The sequence below is a fragment of the Megascapheus bottae genome, chromosome 4 (assembly GCF_031878675.1).
Source record: "Megascapheus bottae isolate mThoBot1 chromosome 4, mThoBot2.hap1, whole genome shotgun sequence".
NCBI lineage: Eukaryota > Metazoa > Chordata > Mammalia > Rodentia > Geomyidae > Megascapheus > Megascapheus bottae.
In genome coordinates this window covers 68,777,327-68,796,515 of record NC_143512.1, presented here as the reverse complement: position 1 = coordinate 68,796,515, position 19,189 = coordinate 68,777,327, and positions in this window count along the sequence as shown.

Genomic DNA, 19,189 nt, shown 5'->3' with positions numbered 1-19,189 from the left:
TCCTCCACAGTGAACCTTCATTTGTTTCTGTGTCAGTTATTGAGTGGGACATTATTTCAATCAGAGTGTCTTCTTATGATGAGTATATGAGATCATGGCTGTAAGCTTAGTTTTATAGCCCTCCAGGAAAAAATTCCATTTTGGTAATACGTCTATATCTTTTTCTTCTATCATTCTCTTAGCCAGAATCTATGTTCAATATTGGGCATAATTGCTGTCGCTCTGCCAGTGGTTTCAGAGTTTTTCTTTCCTCTACATAAAAAGTGAAGCTAAAGAAAAAGAAAAAAAAATATCTAGAAAGAGGTGCTCTATTTTATGTCTTTCCTACAGAACCTGTGTCTGTTCTTTTCACAGCAGCATTCTTCCTTCAAACTTTCCTTTGAGTATCTGGTGAATGCTTGTGGGAAAAATTCATAGTGAAGTATAGATTGCTTTTATTATTTGAAGCTACGATAAGGTAAATTGTAAAGCACTTTTTAAATATATATGTGTGTGTATCTGATCTTTTTTGGGGGGGTTAGTCTGGTTACCTTCTTTTAACATATTTGTACAGTAACCAGTACCATTTTTTGGCACCAGTCCTCTTATTTCAATTTCCTAATTGGAATGTCCTTACCTGGAGATCAGGTTATTGATTACCTTAGCACTGTCAACTGGTTCAAGAAAATTATTGAACTTCTCCACATGGAGAAAATGCAGACTCTGCTGATCTCACAGTGTGTAGAAGACTAAATATTCTCCATTTTATAGGAAACAATGCAATACCATCATTGCCTTGAGTAAGAAACATTTGTTAAAGGAACATAAATACAATTAGCATAAAAATAACACAGTTATTTAACCCAATTGAAATTAAGAAATATGGCAGGGAGCATGGCCTAGTGGAAGAGTGCTTGCCTAATAGGCATGAAGCCCTGGATTCAATTCCTTGGTCCTAGATACACAGAAAGTGCCAAAAGTGGCACTGTGGCTCAAGTGACAGAGCTCTAGCCTTGAGGAAAGCCCAAGGACAGTGCTTAGACCCTGAGTAAAAGCCCCAAGACTGGCAAAAATAAAAAGATAAAAAAGAATAAAATTAAGAACTACTTTTAAACAAAATTATCATTATGGGAATGTAAAAGTAAATGACAGATGGCATTACAACAAACATACATGTAAAGAGATTTGCATGTAGAAAAAAATGAATTTAAACTTGATAAGAAAAAAACAGGCAAATTGGGGCCCGGAGTTTGGCCTAGTGACAGTGCTTGCATAGCATGCACAAAGACCTAGGTTCAGTTCTTTGGTACCACATAAATAGAAAAGCCAGAAATGATGCTGCGGTTCAAGTGGTAGTGCCTTGAAAAAGCCCAAGGATAGTGTTCAGGTGCCAGTATGTGTGCAAAAATCAAACAAAGAAACAGGCAGCTTAATTAAAAATTTCAAAATGTTTGTCTTAGTGGCCTATTACACACACACACACATACACACACACACACACACACATACATACATACATGCACAAAGGATATGGGAATATTCAATAACCCAATACACTTGAAAGCTTACTGTATTCTTGTTCATCAGAAAAATGCCCCTAAAATGCAGTAAGAAAGCACCATCCAATCACCAAAAGGACACAAAATACAGGACTAAAAATGGTGAATAAGTTGAACAACTTCAATGTATTTTATTAGCTCATTTTAGTATTCATTGCTATAGGTTTATTATAGCAAAGCAAATACCCTTTTATACAACATTCCCACCTCTAAATATATAACCCAAAGAAATGTACCATTATGCTTCTAGTAGATCTGTGTGTGTTGAATAGCAAATCATTGAAGATGACACAGTGGCCTGACTAAAAGGGTAGGTTTATAAGCATCACATTTAGTTAGTTTGTATGTTCTTCTATAATGGTATCTCAAGTTGAGTTCTCCAGAGAAATATATTGAGAAAGAATTTCATTCCTATGAATGAAAGAGTATGGATTGAACAGAATCAAATTCCATCTGAAACAAATTGGTATCCCAAGAAGGCATACAGGCATATCAAGCTTGGGGAGATGGTACATGCCTAGATCCTCAGCAAGGTGGAAGGCTGAAACCTTGTGCTGGTAATCACCATGAGCAATTCTGCAAGGACCCCATTTAAAAAGAAAAAGCTCATTAGGGGCTGGGAATTTGGCTTAGCAGCAGAATGCTTGTCTAACAAGCAGGAAGCCCTGGGTTTGATTCCTCAATATTACATAAACAGAAAAGGCTGGAAATGACACTGTGGCTCAAGTGATAGAGTGTTCGCAGCTGAAGAACAGTACCTAGGCCCTGAGGTAAAACCCCAAGAAGGGCAAATAAAATCAGAATTGTCCTAAAAGACTATTACATATTTTGCTTTTCCTTTATTTTATTGAGTAGTTTCCTAAGTAAAATTATATAATAAATAGTGATAATTTCATCATTTACATTTCACACACACTTGTAGGAATTCAAGAATTTCATGATAAACAACACTGCACAACCTCAAGGAAAAAAATGTATTTGAAATCAGTATTTCTTAATGAGTCATTTTGTAAAGGCTTAATATTCTGAATGACAGTAAGGGATATAGCTTTCTCCTAATGCCTCTATGTGAACAATAACCATTGGCTTCAATTAAGACTGATTAATTTTTGACAAGTATGTTTTACTTCCCTTATGAGTTTATCATTTCCTTCTTTTATCCCATAATAATAAATTAACAACATTTAATATTACATCAAACTCTTTGTTATATTAGAACCTGAGATCAGATTCTGAAGTTGATAATTAGAATGATGTTTCTTCTACGGACATGAAAACTACTGTTAAAAATGAAGTTCAGGGGCTAGGAGTTTGACCTAGTGGTAGAGTGCTTCCCTAGCATGCACAAAGACCCAGGTTCAATTCCTTGGTACCACATACATAGTAAAAAGCCAGAAGTGGTGCTGAGGCTCAAGTGGTAGCCTTGAGAAACATCCAAAGACAGTGCTCAGAGCCTGAGCTCAAGCCTACGACTGGCAAAAAACAAAAATGAAGATCATGTCGCTAAACAAACAAACTCTTGGCAGGAAGATAGAATTGAATTCATTGCATAGTGGTTAATAATATATTTTTTTTAACTCAGGGGTGATTTTTCGCTCTCATTTCTTTTCCTGATGTTAGTAACTCCAAAAAGAGCTCTCCCAAAAGAATTATTGTGGCACTCATGATAATATACATGAATACATAAAACTTTCTATTAATTCTATTAAATGGTACAGTCCTAATTAACTTTCCAACCTTATTTCTTATGGTACGTAAATTTACATAGTAAGAAGACATAAACAGCAAGGTTAATAAATACTTTTCTGTGATAAAACAAAGGATATTATCTTGTCTTCTACATGGATGGAAAATTATAACTCCATTAAAATGCTCATTATCTTAATTTTTTGCTAAAAATGCATCTGTATGTTTCTTATATGTTTGGTAAATATTTTTTCTAACCTCAAAGTGATCATTCAGGCATTTCTATCTTACTTCTAGTACTATGTTCTTCAGGGTTCCAGGCTCCTATGTGACTTACTTCCGAATCCATTGTGTTATCTTATAAAACTTAGTTCACTACTTTGAGGTTTAGTTTTCTCATATACAAAATGATGACAATAACTGCTATTGCACAGTGCTGCTCTGATAATTAAATCAAATAACTTATGTGAAAGGCCTTGCAAAATGCCTGTCTCACATTCTGCACAATAAACAGAAACTGCTATTAGCATAATTATCATTAACATCATCATTATTATTAAATTATTGTTGTTACTATTATAATTATTTGCCATTACTGCATTGGTCCCAGTATCCCTTTTAATCTTTTGTGATATTGTCTTTCCTCGGATGCTATCGTTCCTCTTCAACATTTGTAAATCCCAGTGTGCTGAGGTTGTAACCTGCAAGGAACAATCTAGAAGAGATATGACTTCCACTCAGCAAAGAAGAGGATAAACTTTTTTTTCTTCTGCAGTTACAAAATACAATGGCTTTGAAGAATCTTAATTTAATTCACATTTCAATGTTTATTTGGTAGGCCATATATCATCAATTTAAAAACCTTTAAATTATTAACTAAAAAGCATTCATAAAATAGCAAAGAGAAAAACATAACAAAATGCAAAAGGTATGATTATGCACACAATAAATGCATGAAAAAATGAAGTATGTGATTTGAACCATGTTTTCATCATACTTCACTGGCTAATCTCTAAAACTGAGTTTGGAATTTATATATTTCTCTCTTAGAGACTCATTGACCTTCTTCATGATAGTTGGTGTATTCTCTTTCCCTTTTTTCTTAGCTAATGTTTCCACCTTCATTGGCACATAGTTCAGGAGATTATGCTAACCTATGATAATCTCTGATAATCTATTGCTCTTCAGATCTATTGCTCTTCAGCTCTTCCGCTCAAGGTTACTGCCCTACCCCTGGAACCATAGCCCCACTTGCCAATTTGAGAGTCTCAGTCTTTTGTGCCCAGGCTGGCTTTGAACCACAAGCCTCAGATCTCAGCATCCTTTCTATCAACATCAAATATTACTCGACGTTTCTGAAATAATAATGATTTTAGAATTAATATTTGAATTATAACTTTTATTAGTGTATATAATTGTACAAATAATGGGTTTCATTATGACATTTTCATAATAAACAAGTGTACACTTATCACATTCATCTTATAACAGTCATATCTAAAACTTCCCCAAATTAATTCATTGACTACATTTTCAAACTTAAATGAAGCCAAAGTGAGGTTTAGGAAATGAGAGAAAAACTGAGCTAAAGAAAAAAAATAATTTGTTATCACAAGAATTTTAAGAAAGCTGAGTTTTTTTGTTTGTTTTGTTGGTTGTGGGACCTGAACTCTGGGTCTGGGTATTGTCCCTGAGCTCTTCAGCTCAAGGCTACAGCCCTACCCTTTGAGCCACAGTGCCACTTCCATTTTAAGAAGATTGAAACATAATGGTATGTATTCCTGGCCATGGTTCAAGCATGGAAAACTTGCCTAGCAAGAGGCTTTGGGTTCAATGCCAATACTGCAAAAGAAAAGAAAGGAAGAGAGAAGAGAAGACAAAAAAGAAAAGAAGCCATAGCTCTTTATTGTTTTCTGAAAAAAATCCAAATAACATTCGTGACAGATATTTATACTTTTTAGATAAAAGCTTATTTAAAATCAGACATAACAAGGAAAATTTAGACTTGTGGATAAAGTTATACAAGGCATATATTTTTATAGGAAATGAAAATTTTACTAAAATTATACTTTATAGTAGTTTGTAAAATTTTGTCTGGAGAATGGTAAATCTGGAAGAAACATTAATAAGGGTGAGAAATTAGTGATTTTGAGTCAAATTCTTTAAGCTATTGGTGATATTTATATAGATTTTTAATTAGGTACCTTCCAGGGGAAAATTTTAATATAATATCTTAAAATTCCTGCCTACAAACAGAAAAAGATCAGTTTGGCAAATTACTTACCTCAGCTTACACATAAACCACTTTCAATATGAGAGTATTATTAATAGCTGCAGGTTTCAATGCCTACTGAACTCAATTAAACCTTTACATACTGGAATGAAATGCTTTTTATATCACTTTCCCAATTTGAGAGCAACACCAATGCTTTCCAAAACATATAAAAGTATTTTTCCAAGAAAATCTCTCAAACATTTAAAATTTCAAATTTGAATAAAATGTTTTTGTACTGAATCTCAAATTTTACAAATAATCTATATTCTCTGAATATAGATTCTTAAACAATTCAAAAAACTTATATGGGTAATTATATAGGACTATGATCTGCTCTGTGGTAGAAAGTCACTATTTGTCATGCATATTTTACATTTCACACATAGACACACACACACACACACTAACACACACAAACAGCTTTCTTAATTTTCATACATAAATGATGCTCTCCATCATTTATCTTGGAATAAACCTGTGCTGAATTAATAGGTCGTTCTCCAATTCAATCAGGCTGAAATCATTATAATGCAAAAGTATTCTGTCGTTCCAGAAGAACAAATGATGGAGTTCTCCTTTCAACATTATCTCCTGTTGATGTTAAGGTGAGAATGAGAAAGTTTAGATAAACTTCTCAAAAAGAAAATCCAATTTACACAGAAGTTTTGAGGCATGATTATGTATAATTGGTATGGGCCTGAGCATCTGCTTCTTCTTCTCTCTATAAAACAGTTCTCAAAAAATTGCTTCAAGGGGCTGATAAATATATGAAAAAACCTTCAATATCATTAGCCCTAAAGGAAGTACAAATCAAAACTTCACTAAGATTCCATCTTGCTTCCGTAAGAAAAGCCATCATCTTTAACAGAAAAAAAAAAAAAAAACATGTGCTATAGAGGCGGTGAGAAAGATGTAGGACTGTTACTCAGTACTATCGTTGTGAAAATCATGTGACCCCCACTAACCAAATTTTGGCATATCTCCAATGGTGTCAGAATCAATACACAAGAAAGACACCTGGATATGCATATGTCCTGCAGCTTTGTTCACAAGCAACAAACTCTGAAACAGTTGAGGTGACCAAACACTCATTAAAAGATAAGGAAAATATAGTACTTGTCTATTATGGACTATTACTCAGCCCATAAAATATGAAATTATATGTTTTGCTAGAAAATAGGTCCAAATTCTGAGCTGTAATAATCCCACAAAAAGATTTCTAATAACTCATCACCACCACTCCATCAGGAGTGTGTTTCCTGCCACAAACAGAAGTACTTTTAGCATCTCAGTTTACCATTCTCTAGCATCCAACTCAGAATGGAACTGAAATGATCAGAGACAAACAATAAAGCCCAGGACTGGCCAAAAAAAAAGAAAGAAAGAAAGAAAGAAAGAAAGAAAGAAAGAAAGAAAGAAAGAAAGAAAGAAAGAAAGAAAGAAAGAGAGAGAGAGAGAGAGAGAGAAAGAAAGAAAGAAAGAAAGAAAGAAAGAAAGAAAGAAAGAAAGAAAAGAAAAGAAAAGAAAAGAAAAGAAAAGAAAAGAAAAGAAAAGAAAATTAGTTAACATTAGCCAGGTGTGGTGGCTCAAGCCTGTAAACCTAGCCACTCAGATGGCTGAGATCTGAGGATCAAGGTTAAAATCCAGCCAGGGAACAAAAGCACCTGAAACTCCAACTAACCTCTTGAAAAAGGGAAGTGGGGCTTAGATAAAGGTAGGGCTGTAGCCTTCAGTTGAAGAGCTCAGGGACAGTGACCAAGCCAAGTTCAAGCCCCAGTCTGACCCCAACCCCCCCAACAAAAAAAAAAAAAACAGAACGAAAGAAAGAAAATTAGCTAACATGTAACAAAGTATTTAAAGTAAAAAGAAAGAAAGAAGGAAAGAAAGAAAGAAAGAAAGAAAGAAAGAAAGAAAGGAAGGAAGGAAGAAAGAAAGAAAGAAAGAAAGAAAGAAAGAAAGAAAGAAAGAAAGAAAGAAAGAAGTTTTAAAATGCTGGTATTAGGGGTCCTGGTAATCTATGTGTGTTTGTCTCTTTCTCTTACATATATTTTTTAATCTTTAAGAAAGACTATAAACAAAGTTCCCCGAAACAGGAAGAGATCATCTAAAATTCTTTCTGCAACTGCTTTGGGTTGCTTTTTTATTTTGCTCGAGAACTTAAGCCAATGTAATTTAAAAGGATAGGCAGTCTTTGCACATATAGTAATAACTGTTTCTAAAAGCTCTTCATCAGTCCAATGGACTCAGGAATGTGGATTTATGAATAGAGTCCAAGTTCACTGAATACTGATCCCAGCCCTACTGGTGATTTATGGTGTGGAACTGGGCAAACTGCCTAACATCTCACTTTTCTCATCTACTAAAAGGAAACAATAAAAAAAATCTTCCTTTCAGGGAATTGGGTGTGGTTCAACTAACCAAAAGTGTCAACACATTAGGTGATCATGAATCATCTGTTTGTGGCACAATCTAGTTCAATTGTATTCAAGTAATTTTTTTTCAAAACTGGCCCTTAATAAATCAATAACATTTTGTTCATTCAGGATTTATCAAAGATGTGCACTTAGTAAGGTTTAAAACACCAGCCAAACTCCTGTCCCCTGTAGATATAGTCATACTCATCTATACTTGTTTGTTGAATGCCAAAGCCCAGAGCAGTTATTGACCCAGGAGGATTAAACCTCAGTGCAAGATGCCAAGTAATTAGAGAAGTGACATTAGACCATCATTTACAGTCCAGTGTAGACATGAATGACAGTGTCAAATGAAACAAGGACAAATGAATAGAAGCCAACAGCTCATGGAAAGCTCAGGAAAGCATAGCCCCCACAAAAACTAGCACATCAGTCCAGTACAGCATCACAACAGAATTTTGAAACAATTATTGCTTGCTTTTCCTAGTGCTCGTCAGAACTAATAATGCAACTCCCGAGCCAAGCCAATAAACTGTTCATAAATGCTATTTTCCCATATGTGCCCTTTCAGAGAAGAAAATTACAGGAGCAGCTACCCTTATCAGAGCAAGATAAACACGGCCTATTCACAGTATATGCAGAATTCAGCAGGGTTGCTAGCTTTTCACAATATTACTTCCAAGCAAAAAGCAAAATGTCCTCAATTGTTCGAAGAGCTACAGATTTAACCAAATCAAGATTTACCATATTTTATCATCATGTTTTAAATAAATCAAATTTTTATTATATATTTTCAGGATAATGTTTAGAGGAGTTAAAGTTACATTCGTCAAGTAATGGGCACATTACTTCTTGAATCTTGTACCCTATCCCATGTTTTTGTCCCCCTTTCCCTCCTCCTACTCCTTCCCAATCATCTTGAACGAATCAGATTTTTAAATGTTTATTTTTAAAGTATTTTTTAATTTTTCAAATAAATTATGACACACTTTGAAATCTGGACCTTAAGCTTGGTTTAACTTATTTTTACTTCATATTTAAACAATAAATGATAACATGCTTCAGCATAGCAAATTAGATTTTTTAAAAGAAGTCTCAAAGAAAGTATTTTAGTTACTTCTCTAAAATAGTCTGATAATGGACTATTTTCACAAGAGCAATTTTGGTAGCAGGAAAGTATTTTTAAGGACATATAGAAGAAATATGAATAAGTGTTTCCATTTAGTATGAATAATTTCAGAGTCCTTAATAATTGATATTCGAATTAACTTATATATAAAATAATTTGTATGATTTAAAAATTCAGAATATAATTACAAAATTACTATATATAATATTAGCTAAATTATATGTTATCTATACTTCTATATATGTATGTATGGTTTTATAATTATGTATATGGAGGGAGTATTTTGTGTATGTATATGTGTGGTCATTTAATCATTATAATAGTGCAAGAAACATAAAAAATAGTTACTTTATGCATACTACAGCTCCTTATTGTTGTCTAAGAAATTATTTCAGAATGTAATGTCAACAAGATTCATGGTTGCCCATGGAAACTACTGTATGGTTTTGCTTATCACTGCTTGATGACAGTGGTGTTGAGCTTAGTTCCCAAGGTCAATTCAATGACTCTGATCCACACAGTCTCTCTTTCCTTTGGCAAGCCTGGTGAAATCATTTGTTACACTGAGGTAGAAGCCTAAGAGAATTATTAAAGGCATTATGCTTCTGTGTCTTGTCTCAGACCTGTCAGAACTTCTTCCTAATCGGCAGATCAAAGAAGGTCACGGGTCATTTAGAATTCTGAGTGAGAGAAATAAATGTCATTTATTTTTGATGCAAGGAGGAATACAAGCAATTTTACATAAATTGATCACAAAATCAAATTTTCAAATAGGGAAATGGAGAGAAATTTAGAAATTTGAAAAATTACAGCTAATAAAATGCTAACCACAGACTAGATGCTATAGTTTGATATCTAGAAATATCAAAATTGCTGAAAATGCTCACCCAAACCTTTTAACTAAGCCTATTATGAATTGAGAATTCATAAAATGAAATCCTAAAGATAGAGACTGAGAATGCAGCTCAATGGCAGTGTGCTTACCTAGTGTGTGTAAAGATCTGTGTATGCAGTACCCCCCCCCAAAATAAAATGACAAATCTCCATCATACCATTCAGCTTGGTGGGAAAGACTTGAGAGTATCTTGAACTCAAAGACTTCATGCAAACAACAGCAGCAATTTCAGTGTCCTACTTCTAGAATAATAATCACAATGGCTTTTAACTTCTTTAATCTACAAGCTTAATTATTTTTACAAAATATCCTACTAGATTCAACTGACATTATGGAAGTATTTGTACCTTAAAATAGTAAGTTATATTTTTCTGCAACTCTGTTACATTCATAAAGTATATATTTATTGAAAAGTGGGTAAATTAGCAAAGGTGGATTAGATCTAGAAAAATGAATTATGTTCTTAAAGGATGTTTGTGTTGTCAAAATCCACAAGATGTGTTGCACTCTATATCCCTCACATATTCATGGTTAGGCCTGGATTATCTGTTCACTTGTTTAAGATCTTTTCCATACAGAATATCAGCTGGACCACCTAGGTACTGCCCATTGTTGAGTATCATCCTCTGTCATCATCTATTCTTCTTCTATCTTCCACGATTCCCTAGTTTGGGCTAATGAAAATGAGATGAATAAATAGACATACATATATATATATACACACATATATATTTGCACATATAGATGTATATATAAGGAGATCTACTTAAGTTTTGACTCATTAGTCAAAATAGATTTAAGCTAAAGCCATTCCCTCTAAAATCAGGAACAAGACAAGGATGCCCACTCTCTCCACTCCTCTTTAATATAGCATTAGAATTCCTAGCCAGGGCAATAAGGCAAGAAGCAAGCATAAAGGGGATCCAAATAGGGAAAAAGGAAGTAAAACTTTCCCTCTTTGCAGATGACATGATTCTATATTTAAAGAACCCCATAGACTCCACTCCAAAGCTCCTTGAGCTGATTCAAAACTTTGGAAAGGTAGCAGGCTATAAAATTAACCCTCAAAAATCAACAGCCTTTCTCTACGCCAACAGTGAGAGGAACGAGGCAATAGCCTCAAAGAAAATAAAGTACCTAGGAATTAGCTTAACTAAGAATGTAAAGGACCTTTTTGATGAAAACTTTAAAACCCTGAAAAATGAAATTAAAGCAGAACTGAGGAAATGGGAAAAACCTCCCATGCCCCTGAGTTGAAAGAATCAATATCATGAAAATGACAATTTTGCCAAGGGCTATCTACAAACTCAATGCAATACCCCTCAAAATCTCAATGTCATTCTTTAAAGAAATAGAAGAGGCAATCCAAAATTTCATATGGAATAATAAAAGACCCTGTATAACAAAAACACTTCTTAGCAGAAAGAACAGCGCAGGAGGAATTTCAATATCAAACTTTAGACACTATTACAGAGCTATAATTATCAAAACAGCTTGGTACTGGCAAAGAACAGGCCTGAAGACCAGTGGAATAGAACTGAGGACCCAGATATTAAACCACAGACCTATGGCCACCTAATCTTTGAAAAGGGAACCAAAAAAAAATAGACTGGAAGAAAGACAGCCTCTTCAACAAGTGGTCCTGGCAGAACTGGTTAAGCACCTGCAGAAAACTAAAGTTGGATCCTTCTTTGTCACCTTGCACTACAGTTAACTCCAAATGGATCACAGACCTGGAGGCAAAAGCCGACACACTGAAAACTTTACAAGAAGGAATAGGGGATACACTAGGCCTCCTTGGCACAGGTCGAAACTTTCTTAATAAGGACCAAGAATCACAACAAATCAGAGAAAGGCTGGATAAATGGGAGTGCATTAAATGGCAGAGCTTTTGTATGGCAAAGGATATAGCTAGTAAATTAATTAGGAAGCCTACAGTTTGGGAGAAGATCTTCACCAACCATACAACAGACAAATGCCTCATATCTAAAATATATCAACAGCTAAAAAAATTGAATCACTCCTGCACTAATCTCCAAAGTAACAACCATCCCATTCAAAGATGGGCCAAAGACTTAAAGAGAGTCTTCTCTGAAGAAGAAATAAGAGTGCCCTACATACACATGAAGAAATGCTCAACATCTCTAGTCATAAAAGAAATGCAAATCAAGATAACTCTAAGATTCCACCTCACTCCAGTTAGAATGGCCAGGATCAAGAAAACTAATAACAGATGCTGGAGGGGATGTGGCCAGGAGGGATCACTACTACACTGTTGATGGAAGTGCAAACTCGTTCAACCACTGTGGAAAGCAGTGTGGCAGTGCCTCAAAAGACTAAACATAGAGTTCCCCTATGACCCAGCAATTCCAGTACTTGGCATTTACCCTATTGTCCAGAAACAAGGACATACTAAATCTACTAGCACAACGATGTTCATTGCAGCAGTATTTACCATATCAAAGATATGGAACCAACCTAGATGTCCCTCAGTTGATGAGTGAATCAACAAGATGTGATATTTATACACAATGGAATTCTATGGTGCTGTCAGAAAGAATGACATTGCCCCATTTGTTAGGAAATGGAAAGTCTTAGAAAAAATCATATTAAGTGAAGTAAGCCAGACTCAAAGGAACATAGACTCAATGGTTTCCCTCATTTGTCATAATCAGTAGAAACCTTGGGCTCTCCTAGCAGAGAATTGCAATAGAGCAAAACCTTGATACAAAAGGCCATATAGCATGACGCTAAATGAAAGGACCTCCAGGATATAGAAACAAAAGCCATATAATGAATGATTGTTGTCCTTAATGTACTATGTTATCTCTCATCTCTTTTGCTGTCCTTTGGTTTTCTCATCTTGTTACAGTATCTGATATACAGATACAGTTATCTGATATATTGGATATATTTGTATTTGGTTATTTGAAATTGGATAGGGAAGGGGGAAAACAATATGAGGGGTGGGGTGGGGGTGAGAGAAATGGGGACCAAGACATGAGAAAGGGTATCAACGTATGTGAATTAATGCACCTTCTATCTGGCGAATATAATGTAACCCTTCTATTAATTCCATGAAAAATATAGGAAAAAAATAATTAAAAAAACAGAATCCATATTACATGCAAAATTTTTATCCTTTAAAACTCTGTATTTTACAACAACTCCTAATTGTGCATATATATAGTGCATATAATACATACATGTATTTTATATATACATACATACATGTTATGTATATGTAAATATAGTTTCTGGAAACCTACCTTCCTAACTAGCATTTTTAACTCCTAGTTCACTGTACGTCAAGTTACAAAACTAGGCAAGATTCAAAAAATATAAAAATAGACCTCACTTTGAGAAGAGCTTCTCAGTCATATAACAAAATAAAATTACGTTTTTAGAGAAGTGTTTATGGTAAGTTTTCCAAGTAACATATAGAGTAATAATATATATTCTTTTGACCATCATAGTATGAAACAGAAATGGCAGGCCATGGGGATATAAAACAATCACACTACCCAGCCTAAAATGGCAGTAGTAGCAAAGTTGAGAAATTATTATATATAGTGCAAGGTTATATAGATCATTCTGTTCACAATAAAAACAAATGCTATACTACTTTTGGGGGCCGAGGAACGCCCTGTCTAATAACTTTCTGCTGAGACAAGGCAAGGCGCAAGAGGCAGGAAGCAAGACTTGAATAGCATTGGTTACAAATGTGTTATTGTTTATCACTCTCTGCTGGGACCTAGAGTGAGGGTATATTAACTGGAGGGACTTCCTCAGGATGGGTTTTTTTGGAGAGAGAGATTTTCCTGCCTTGATGAAGCTGCATGGCATCTCTGTTCGTGCTCCGTGGAAACAAGGCTGAGTGTGGGAGGTCGTGGGCCCTTTCCTCTCGTGGCTCATCCTGGTCAGGCAGTGTTTTTCTCCATCCCTCCTACTAGAGAGGGACTGGGGACGAAGGACCCCGACATACTGACGCCCAATATGGGGCATGAAATGGGGCACGGAAGGGGAAAGATGGCGAGTTGAGCCAAGCTGTGTGGCATCTCTAATCGTGCTCCAGAGGAGGAAGGCTGAGTGCAAGAGGAGAGTGGGCCCTCTCCTCTGGCAGCGCAGCTCATCCTGGTCAGGTTGTGTTTTCCCCCATCCCTCCTACTAGTCAAGAGGGACCAGGCATGAAGGACCCAGACATACTACCACCTAGATCATGATTCTATTTTAGTGTTCATGAACAAGAAAAGCACATATGTACTGTTTCATCTCTGTTCTTATTGATTAATTGATCACTACATTATATAGCTACTTCTGTTTCTTATATATTCTTTCCAAGGGTTAGCCATAGGTAGGCATAAACTGAAAAAGAATGACAATAAACTTACTTTGCATATCTTTGTTTGCTTAAATATAATCAAGATGATATTTCTAGATTGCTACCTAATCTTCAAAAGTAAAATAACCCATCAGCTGGATATTATCTACATTACTGATTTTGAATATTTATTAACTTTCTTATGTCAAATAATAATAGAATTGTAAATATGGTAGATATAACATTTTCTTAGCATGACCATATTGGAGAATTAATGTATAAAAATAGTCACAAGATGCTTGAGAAATGTAGTCATTTGCTTCCCATTGAGTTAACTTTATCACCTCCACCAATACGTGAATATTTTATTTCAAGCTTACAGAATTGAATACTGTGATATTTTAATTTTCCTTAATCTATTATGCAAAATCTATTATGTGGTTGTTTAATTTGCAAATGCTTAACAACTAGTGAATTTGAATATATTTTCTTATATCTCCATATAGTTATGGAACCTTGACATATTACTTAACCTTGATAAGCACATTCAAAATAGATAAAAATAAAACATACTGCAAAGTAAGTCAAAGAGTTCATGTCTATATAGCATTAACTCAGAGCAGGCAAAGTATTTTTCAGAAGATTTTGAACATGAATTTTTATGCTAATAATATCTTAATTATCTCTGGTGCAATGCTTTTCTGATTTTTTTAGCAATCTATATGACCAGGGCCAGAAACATGGCATAGTGGTAGAGTGCTTGCCTAGCATGCATAAAGATCCAGGTTCCATTCTGTGTATGTGTACCACATAGAAAAAGCCAGAAGTGGTACTGTGGCTCAAGTGGTAGAGCACTGGCCTTGAGAAAGCCCAAGAACAGTGCTCAGTTCCTGAGTTCAAGGCCCAGGACTGGATGGTTAGATAAATAAATATAGACATTTTCCACAATTAGTATTTATTTTCACTTTCCTGACATACATATGGAAATTTTTAAATTTCCAATCAAATTTTTTGAATTATTAAAGCGTCAAGCTTACAAGAAGCAGGTATCACAGTGCCCTACATACCAGTATCTGGTGACACAGTATTGTATAAAATGTTTAAATACTATGCAATGCTTTATATCTTCTAAAACAGTCTTGCCTTTTCACTATTTTGATGCATAGATGCCATAGTGACCCAAAATGCATTTCACATGAAACTGGAAAGTATATATCACTGAAACATCTACTCTGGGATGCAAAATCACTGTGACATAGTAGAATAATATGTCAAATAAAGTTCATTTCAACAAAAATTTATTGGATGCCAGTAGTACAATTTAATAAAGATTTATTGGACATTAGCAAGTTATTGTATTTAAATAAATGATAAACTATGAAATAAGGAGTGCTCTTCCTTTAAATGGGTGTCAAAAATAATACTATGTAACACTCTAGAGCTGTATGATAGAAACTATTATGCCTCTAGAACGGAATATCTCAGTTCAAGTTCCCATTTCAGAGTTGCTCAGCTTCATTATCTGTTTTAATGTATTCATGGGCATTTTAGTATTTTAGGTACATTTCTACTCAGGAATATCCCCCATTGTAAGAAACAAAAATATCTCCGTACATTACTAAAGTATCTCCTGAATGACAAACTCACTTTCGTAGAGATAGATGGAATGTCATGAAGTTTTCTCCCAGAACTGTGTTTGAACTGAGATTCTCTGGATTCCAATCTCCAGACTAGCTGGGATTGTGGGTCATTATCAAATGCCAGGCAGTGAGCACAGAGTCTATAAACACCAGCCTCTGCTTTAAGAGTTCAAATATCAGTGCAGAAAAGTCTGTGAATCAATTACTTTAAAAACGCCTATTCAATTTCAACTCAGAAATAATCTATACTAATATCATATACTATATATGCTATATGTATTATATAGTATATAGTATGCAGCATGTATATATACTATATCATATATTATATATATATTATACTAATATCACTAGAGACCTAAGCCGAAAAGTAGATTTATAAATTAATACGTGAAAAAGTAATTAAGTGGCGGGTGTCCCAGATAGGGGCCGGGATGGAGCCGGCGGACGGCCAGGCGGCGCCCCCCGGGGCTGGGCTGGGGCGGCGGCCGAGGTGGCTGTGTCCTGGGGCCTGGAATTAGCCCAGCGTTCCTCGGATGGACACCTCCCCCGACTCCCGGAGAGTGGGAGTGAACGCTGAGTGGAGCGGTGTCCCGGGGCCACTGCCAGCACAGCCGCTGGGCCCTGACGAGATAAGAGCGCTAAGCTACTAGGAAGGCTGAGCGCCTGCGATCCAGGTTTGAAGCCAAGCCCGGTAGGAAAGTCCATGAGACTCGTCTCCAGCTGGCCACCAGGACACCAGAAGTGCCACTGCAGCTCCGGATGGTAGAGCTCAGGACAGGGCCTGAAGGCAAAAAGGAAAAACAAACAACCACAAAAAAACGGGCCCATTTGTCCACCCACTTTCAGGCGTTCCTTCATCCTAAATGTTTAATCCTCAGGCGGGTAGGGGACTCACTCCAGGACCTCACTGCTCTCAACCGGACCTGGACAGCTGTGTCTGGGAGCTTCTAATCCCTTCCCCCCATGGTCACTACTTTTCCTTGCAAGAATTTAAAGACTGGTCCATATGTGAATATCCCCATTGTTCACGTCTAACTCTTACTAAGATGAAGAAACTCATGAGGAGGGAGGCAGTGCCCCTGTCCCCAAAGGCTCTGAGAAGAGACAGTTGGGTCTGGAAAGAGACCTGCATACACTGAACAGTAGGAGCTGGTTCAAGCAGGGAACACTGCGCTTGAAGGCTCAGTCACCTGGGCTTTATCCCTCAACACTGCCCCAGGGAGGGGGAGGGCTCCAGTGGCTGTACTTACCGCAGCTGGGAAGGTAGCTCCCTAACCCACACCCACCCCTCTCCAGGCTCTACTGGCCTGGGTGGGGGTGGGAGAGTCTCCCCATTCTAAGCTTTGTTATGAAAAACATCCTTTCACTCCTAGTACTTCCTTCTGATTGAGAAAAAAAAAAAGTAATTAAGTGTACTATATATACTGTTGAAACATGAGGGTTCCAGAGAAAAGAATTGACACAGAGGTCACCCCAATCTAAAGGATGATATAGGTGCCGTGAGGGCTTGAGAAAACTGAAGTGGCTTATAGTGAAAGAGGAAAAGGATAGAGAAATTTTAACTTGGGAAATGTTGGAAATTTTGAGATGTTTGGATTTGAGATTATAAAATGAAAAATCATTATTTTTCTGAAGGGAAGAGACATGACCAGATTTTAAGCTTCAAACAATGACTTTGGCAAAAAGAGTTTTGAGTAATCCTACAGGGCATTATGGACAAAAAAATTATGACAGAACCAATTTCCAGCTGTCTTCTAAACCTGGCTTCTGCTACAACATTCTGTTTGCTGGAATGATCAAAATGCAAGAATTCTAATTCCCACATGCATCATCATTGATTGAAGACGTGCTTTCTAAAATGGGCTGTTTTAAGAACATTCTGTTTCTTCAGCAAAATTAATTTTCTGATTTCTAAAATATTCTGTGTATTTTTCTATATTTCTAAATAAGAAGGAATAGGATAAAGACATAATGCTAATATTTGCCCATGTTAACAGTCTTGGAATTAGGCATTTACTGTATTGCTAAAAAGGACATCTGAAAGACTGATTGTAAATTTCTCTCTTAATTTATTCTTAGGTAAACCAGACATAGATTTTTGTTTTGAGTATGAAGTTTTATTTATACCTATTTGGTAGCTGATTATGCTTCTGTTAGTATAAATGGGAAAGCAGGCATGTAAACAAACCGCAATGTGAGTGAGGTCCTGTGGGACTTTCTCTTTGGCACTAGGAGTTTAATTAAGTAGCACCTATCATATTCAGATGTCTCTCTAATTCCTTAATTTCTACATCCAGGATCAGCTAAGCACCACTGAAAGCATTACAGAAAGAAAATTATTTAGATAAAAGAACATGCACAGACTTTCTGGCCATTAGTAACTAGACAATGTGGTGAATTAGTTATTTACATAGCATTTACTTTGTAGTTGGTATTTCTAAGTAGTAAGGTTGAAATGACTTAGAGAATAATCATGAGTTCTATGAGATTACTGTATAATTTCAAATAAGGGAAAGTGAAGATCTGCATTTTATGGGTTCCTAGAACCAATCTCTCAAAGATACCCAGGGATAATTAGGTACAATAAATATAAGAACAAGGACATATATGCCCTCTGCTATAGTTTGTATCTTAATTGTCCTTCGAAGATCACATGTTAAAGGTGGCACTTCTGAAAGATGGCCATGAGTGGAATGTCTTGTTGTCACTTGGGAGTATGATCTTGAAAGGATTTCTATGATCTCCAAATCCTCCTTTAGTCTCCTTTTGCTTCTGGACCATGAAATAATGCAGTTTTGCCCTTCTATGTACCCCACACCAAAAAGCAGCAGGTCAAGAATTCATAGACCAACACTTCTACCACTGTAGACCAAAATAAGAGTTTCTCCTCAGATACTTAGTGTCTGGGATAATCAAAAAGTGACTCAAATTTAAGTATAAATATCCTTGTATATGTCCATAGAGTACATTTCTAAGTCCACTCAATGCACAGGTCATGCTGGTTTTCTAACATATCTACACAATCTCTTTTCCCTTCTGCATCACCTCTTCCATGATCAATGTCCAAATTCTTGAGTTAATTTTCATTCTCCTTTCTTGTCCCTCCAAATCAGGTTCCTGGAGGAATCTCTTCATGACACAAGCTTAATGATCACAATCGTTTCACTGTAAGCTCTTTACCAATTCCTTAGCCTGGCACAGAAGCCTTTCACCGCTTGAATCCTGCCTCTTTTCTCAGCCTCACCTTTCATCTCAGAATCTATATGTACGCACTTGCCATTCTTCCCA